We start from the raw sequence: 5,766 nt of genomic DNA on the forward strand, positions 1-5,766 counted from the left end.
ACTGGGTGGGATTCTGAAGATTCCCAGGAGGCGCAGGCGCCAACATATTGAAGGTCTTTCACTTCATCTCGAATGCTGAATTGGCCCCTTAGCGTGAGAGGACTTGGAATCTGTGGATTGCCCGGCGCCGGGGTCCGAACTGAATAGGGTCGGGGTAAGAGTCGTGGCTTAAGTAATCCTATATAGAGACTCATTCTAAGAGAGTCCACATAACCTCTATGTTATATGTGGAATAGTAAATCAGTTACCTTTTTGGTAGATACAGGGGCAACATATTCAGTCCTTAAATCAAGCCATTTCAGAGAGTCAATGCCAATAAAGTTGAGTGGAAGGTTCCTGAACTCAATGGGTGCATCAGAAGTCGTGCTACGAGAGAGATTTACTGAGCACAATACTCGTTAAAACCAGAGGCTATAGAAGGAATTACTCCAGTCTTTGAATCCCTCCTAAAGGCTGGAGTGATAATCCTCTGTGAGAACTCACTAGTGAGAACCCCCATTTTTCTGGTCAAAAAAGCAAACATTCCAGGTGAACCGGAGGAATGGAGGTTTGTTCAAGACCTGCAGGCAGTCAATAGCGCAGTTGTCCCACACACCTTAAATGTTCCTAACCCCTATACTATATTAGCTCAAATTCCAATGGACAGTAAATGGATCTCTGTTGTGGATTTAGCATTTGCCTTCTTTAGTGTACCGGTGCACCCAGATAGTCAATTCTGGTTCGCCTTTTCATTCAAAGGGAAATCCTATACCTTCACATGACTTTGTCAAGGTTACTATGAGACCCCCACCATATATAATGGGGCTCTATGCAGGAGTCTGGAGACTCTTGTTTTAACCCTGGGATCAACGCTTCTGCAGTATCCTTATTGCTTCCCGAGCAAAGGTCAGCACACATGTCAGCAGCGCATTGGCTGAGATACAATACCGTGTTATTGGAGATGCCTAACATTATAATAAAGCGATGTAACGTCCTTAACCCTGCTAGCATTCTCCTCACAGAAGAAGACAGAGACCTACATGATTGTGTCGCTGTAACTAATGAAATTTGCAGCCCCAGACCAGATTTGCAATATTCACCACTTCAGAATCCGGATACAGAGTTTTTTGTGGATGGGTCAGCGTTCAGGAGCAAGGAGACAGGCCAGAACTGTGTTGAATATGCTGTAGTGACCACCCATGAGGTAGTCAAAGCGGGATCACTCCCTTCTCATTTGTCAGTGCAAACAGCGGAGCTGATTGCCTTGACTGAGGCCTGTAAATTGGCTAAGGGAAAGACAGTGAATATTTACCCCAATAGCAGATATGCATTTGGGGTTGTACAAGATTTTGGAACCCTGTGGAAACACAGGGACTTCTTAGCCTCTACCGGAAAGCCCCATCACACACCGTGGCCTGACTTCTGATCTCCTGGAAGCGGTCCCATTGCTCAAATCAATTTCTGTGTGTAAATGTGAAGCCCACACAAAAAAATAATGATTCTAATGTGAGGGCAGACTCAGCAGCAGCCAAGTGATCAGATTGACATGTGCATGCAAAAATTTGTACCCCAGCAGCAGACGTACGGGAGTTACAGTCACAGGCCACGCTGGAAGGAAAGTGTGAGTGGACGAAAGCAGTATGCAGTGTGAGGGAAGGAGTATGGTGTGGCCCCAGTGATAAACCCTGTCTACCACCATCATTATTTCCATTCTGTGCCAAACTGACACACAGTAAGGACCATGTCAAAAAGGGGGATGTATGACAGTATTTCGGCACACTGGTACACTAAGGGATTTACTCATTACTCCCTGAAGTATTGTAAACGATGTGTTATCTGTGCCACTAATAATGTGGGGAGGGGAATACAGATGAGTCAGGCAGCACACCCCCAACCCCAAAGACCCTTTGAACATTTACAGTTGGATTTTATTGAACTAACACCCAGTGAAGGGAAAAGGTATTGTCTGGTAATAGTTGATATGTTTTCCAAATGGGTGGAAGGGTTCCCCATGTCATAACAGGATGCCAGTGCAGTAGCCAAGGCTCTGCTAACTGAAATAATCCCGAGATGGGGCATCCCTGAAAGGCTCAGTAGTGACAATGGGACACCATTTGTCAAAATGCCCTACAGCAGATCGGTGATTATTTGGAAATAAACATGAGACAACACTGTGCCTACCACCTAGTGAGCGGTGGGGCAGTGGAAAGCGAAAATTGCTACCCTAAAAAAAAACTTAAATTGACAAAATGTTGTGAGGAACTAGGGGTGGCATGGACAAAGGCACTTCCAATTGTGCTGATGTATGAGATCAGGAGAGAAGAGCTAATCTTAGCCCGTTTGAGATTTTGTTCGGTCGGCTGCCCAACACAGGAATTGACCCAATACCTAAGGTAAGATAAATAACAGGCCACTGTGAGGATGAGATGTTGTGTTGCTATATGAAACTCTCTACACTTCTGTCTGAAATACAGAATCAAGTGAAAACAGCACTACCTCAACCAGCAGAAGGGAAACTGCACGATCGAGAACCTGGAGACTGGATAGTGGTGAAAGACTTCAGGAGGAAAAACTGGAAGGCAAAGAGGTGGCTGGGACTATTTCAAGTGCTCCTTACAATATAGACAACTGTTAAGATCACCGATTTTTAGTTATCTGGCTCTGTATTTTTTTTTAAAATCTGGCTTTTTTTTTGGTTGTTGTCCTTGTTGTTATAAAATGACAAAAGGGGGAAATGTAATGGAAAATTAACAACATTAACATTTATTGAGAAATCTGTAAAATAATACCTTCCTAAGTCAATTTAATGCAGACAGCATGACTTCACTGAATTCTGTGAACAGACAGCCTGTCCTTGCAAGTTTTGCAAACAATCTAATTCAGCAGAGTCAGGGGAAAACACAAGGGCAGTAGCAGTTTTTTCAAGAGTAAAGGAATGGGAAAACAACTCCTTATGTGGAAAAGGGCTCGAACTGTTCCCAAGCTGATTGTCCTTGATGTGAGATAAGGCTGACCAAAGTATGGTATAAAGAAAACATGTGAATGATACTTGGGACCCCTTACATAAGGCATTTTGTCAAGTGCAGAGGGTCCCTTTGCAAAGGCTTGCATTAAAACCTTTCTTTGCTCTTGCTAGCATTTGAGTCGAGTCAATTTAATTTCCATGACAGAGTGCAACAAGGAATTCAGGCTGACATGCATTTTGCCCCCAGCAGGGATCCATACCTGATATGCATTGGTTACATTATCTTCCATAACTTAAGTACTAGACATAGCTAACATGATATTGAAGAATCTAGCAGAATATTTTCACAGCTCATTGTTGTATTGAAACATCAGATTCACAAACAACATTCTATTGCTAAGTTATTTAATGATGGGAAATTCAGAGAAGTAACCAATCTCAAGGATGTACTTTCCTTGTGCACAGTGAAGACGTCTGTTTTCATCATCAACCGAACATTGGTTGGAACATTATGTGGATGTAGAGACTCCCCTGACTGCTGGGGTTGATGCATTCAGCTTGCCTAATATTCATTTACAAATTATTGAATGCTCTGATTCATTCCTGGCCATTACACAAATTCACATACTATCTATCTAGTGTGTTCCTTACCCATGTACAACTTGTGTAACATGGATTTGATATTCCGCTGTAATTCCTTTAGTACTAAAATTTGTTTGTCCTTGAAAATGCTTCTTGTGAAATATTACATTTTTTTCTATGACAAAATGAACAAATCTTCTCAGGAAATTCCCTGGTTAATGCTCTTTGTAACTCTTGTAGTTGCTAATCTTTGGCAATTGCTGATTGTAACTGTTCACGCTGACAAAAGTGTATCAGAGCTGCCTTGAGAAAGTTTACAGTTTGAACTGATTTGTTTGCTTCATGCGTAGTCTGTTCTAACACAGTGAGTGCAGTTTGAATCTCATGAGTTTTGACAACACCAAGATCTGCGAATACTAGCAGTTCTGCTATTGCTGGACCATTGATATCTACCAAGTAAAAGATTTTGAGAAGCCTAAGATAAGCTTGCACATTGGCACTGCCATGTGATTTTTCCAATGCACGGAACTGCTGATCTGCTATATGCTGTGAGACTGTCTCTTATAGGCTATAGCAAGGAGCATCACTTGCAAAAGTATGTCTTTTAGGACGTGTAGTGGCATAAGCTCCTGTGTCAATTTTACCTTTAGAGTATGTCAAGTTGCCTTTCCAGGACATGTGATATTAATGGTTGTAAAAGTCTCTAATCACCTTATACCATCAGTATAGCATCTGAAGCTAACAGTAAAGGAAACCTAATTTTTAAAAAATATGTCTTTCATATGATTGACTCTGAGCCTTGTAGATGTGTTTGCGTACCTTCTTAACATATTCCTTGCTGCTAGTGATAGATATTGAACTGTCTTGTTGGTCATGTGTTTTGTTCTTGGGTCTGGTCTGGTCTTTGGAACCACATTTCCTACGCATACCTCATCAGTATTCCTTGGTGCCACTATATATCTCAAGAAGTTGAACACCTTTTGGGTGGGTGTGACAGCTGCATTTATTACAAGTCTTATTGGTTTGGAGTCCTTTGCTGACTGTATCCGTAGTGTTGCTTTTATTTACAGCTTCACTGTTAGAAATTTCCTCAAGCTTGAAAGAACTTAGACTTCAATCAGAAAGAATTAGCTCTGTCTTCTATACTCAGAAATGGATAGTGTTGATTATCTGAATTCTTTGATTTCCAGGGCTATTATCAAATTGACCCTCAATTAGGTTTTCAAAATATCTGCCACTCAGACTTTGGAATCTTCTTTGTAAGTGGCCATTGCTGCTATCCATTGTGTACTTCTTGCTTCCAGCAGTGTAGATGCACCTAATGCAGTAATATGTATGTTATTTTCCATAATGTCAGGTCAAAATGTATTGAAGAATCTAACAGAACATTTATTGCAGCTCATTGTGAAAAACAAAATCAGATTCAAAGACACTGAGGTGTTTGAGCTAATATTAAGCTATTTGGTTACAAATAGCAGTTTGCTTTCATCAGCATGTCTTACCTCAAGTGGCCCAAATTAAGATGGTGTCAGGGACCTTTCATACATACAGGTTACATGCTCTGATACTGTGATGATATCATGACTATGTCTTTTAATAAAATACTGATGCACTGACCACAAAGCATAGTTTTATTGAACTATTTGGTACTGCAGATGATCCAAAAGCTGTCATTTAATTTCCTTTAAAAAGAGTAAAGTTCTTAAAGATAACATCAGAATGAATAAAAATTCTACATAAACTAGACCATGGATCCGTAACAAAAAGGTTTATACATGTTAAATGTATATAATGTAGAGGTGATCTAGAATCAATCTGGGTTTGATATGCTAATACAGTTTCTCTCTGCACAGCTTCTGCCAGATCTACTGAGTTTCTCTAGCACTTCTGTTTATATTATAGATGCTGAACCACGTGTAGCATTTTGGAACTCGACAGAGGACCCCAGTCAAAAATAGTCCAAAGCAGTTTCTCCCACATTTTTCTCTAAATGGTTTAAAACTGAAAGTGTGACCTGGAAAAGCAGGTGTCAAGAGAGACAATCACTTATTAATAGGACCTCATTACGAAGGTGCTGGAGAGACAGGTCACAGGACTGAATGAGACACCTGTAGCCAAAGGCAGCTGGATGACTGTACTCTGTAACCACTTGATTACACAACAAGAAGCTAAGTGGAATTATTCCAAATTCATATAGGTCAAAAAATAGAAATTAGTGAGAGCAGTATCTCTGTAAATCA

Source organism: Chiloscyllium plagiosum, unplaced genomic scaffold (genome assembly GCF_037043375.1).
Source record: "Chiloscyllium plagiosum isolate Xiang-an unplaced genomic scaffold, Cpla_swu_hap1 HiC_scaffold_30, whole genome shotgun sequence".
Classification (NCBI taxonomy): domain Eukaryota; kingdom Metazoa; phylum Chordata; class Chondrichthyes; order Orectolobiformes; family Hemiscylliidae; genus Chiloscyllium; species Chiloscyllium plagiosum.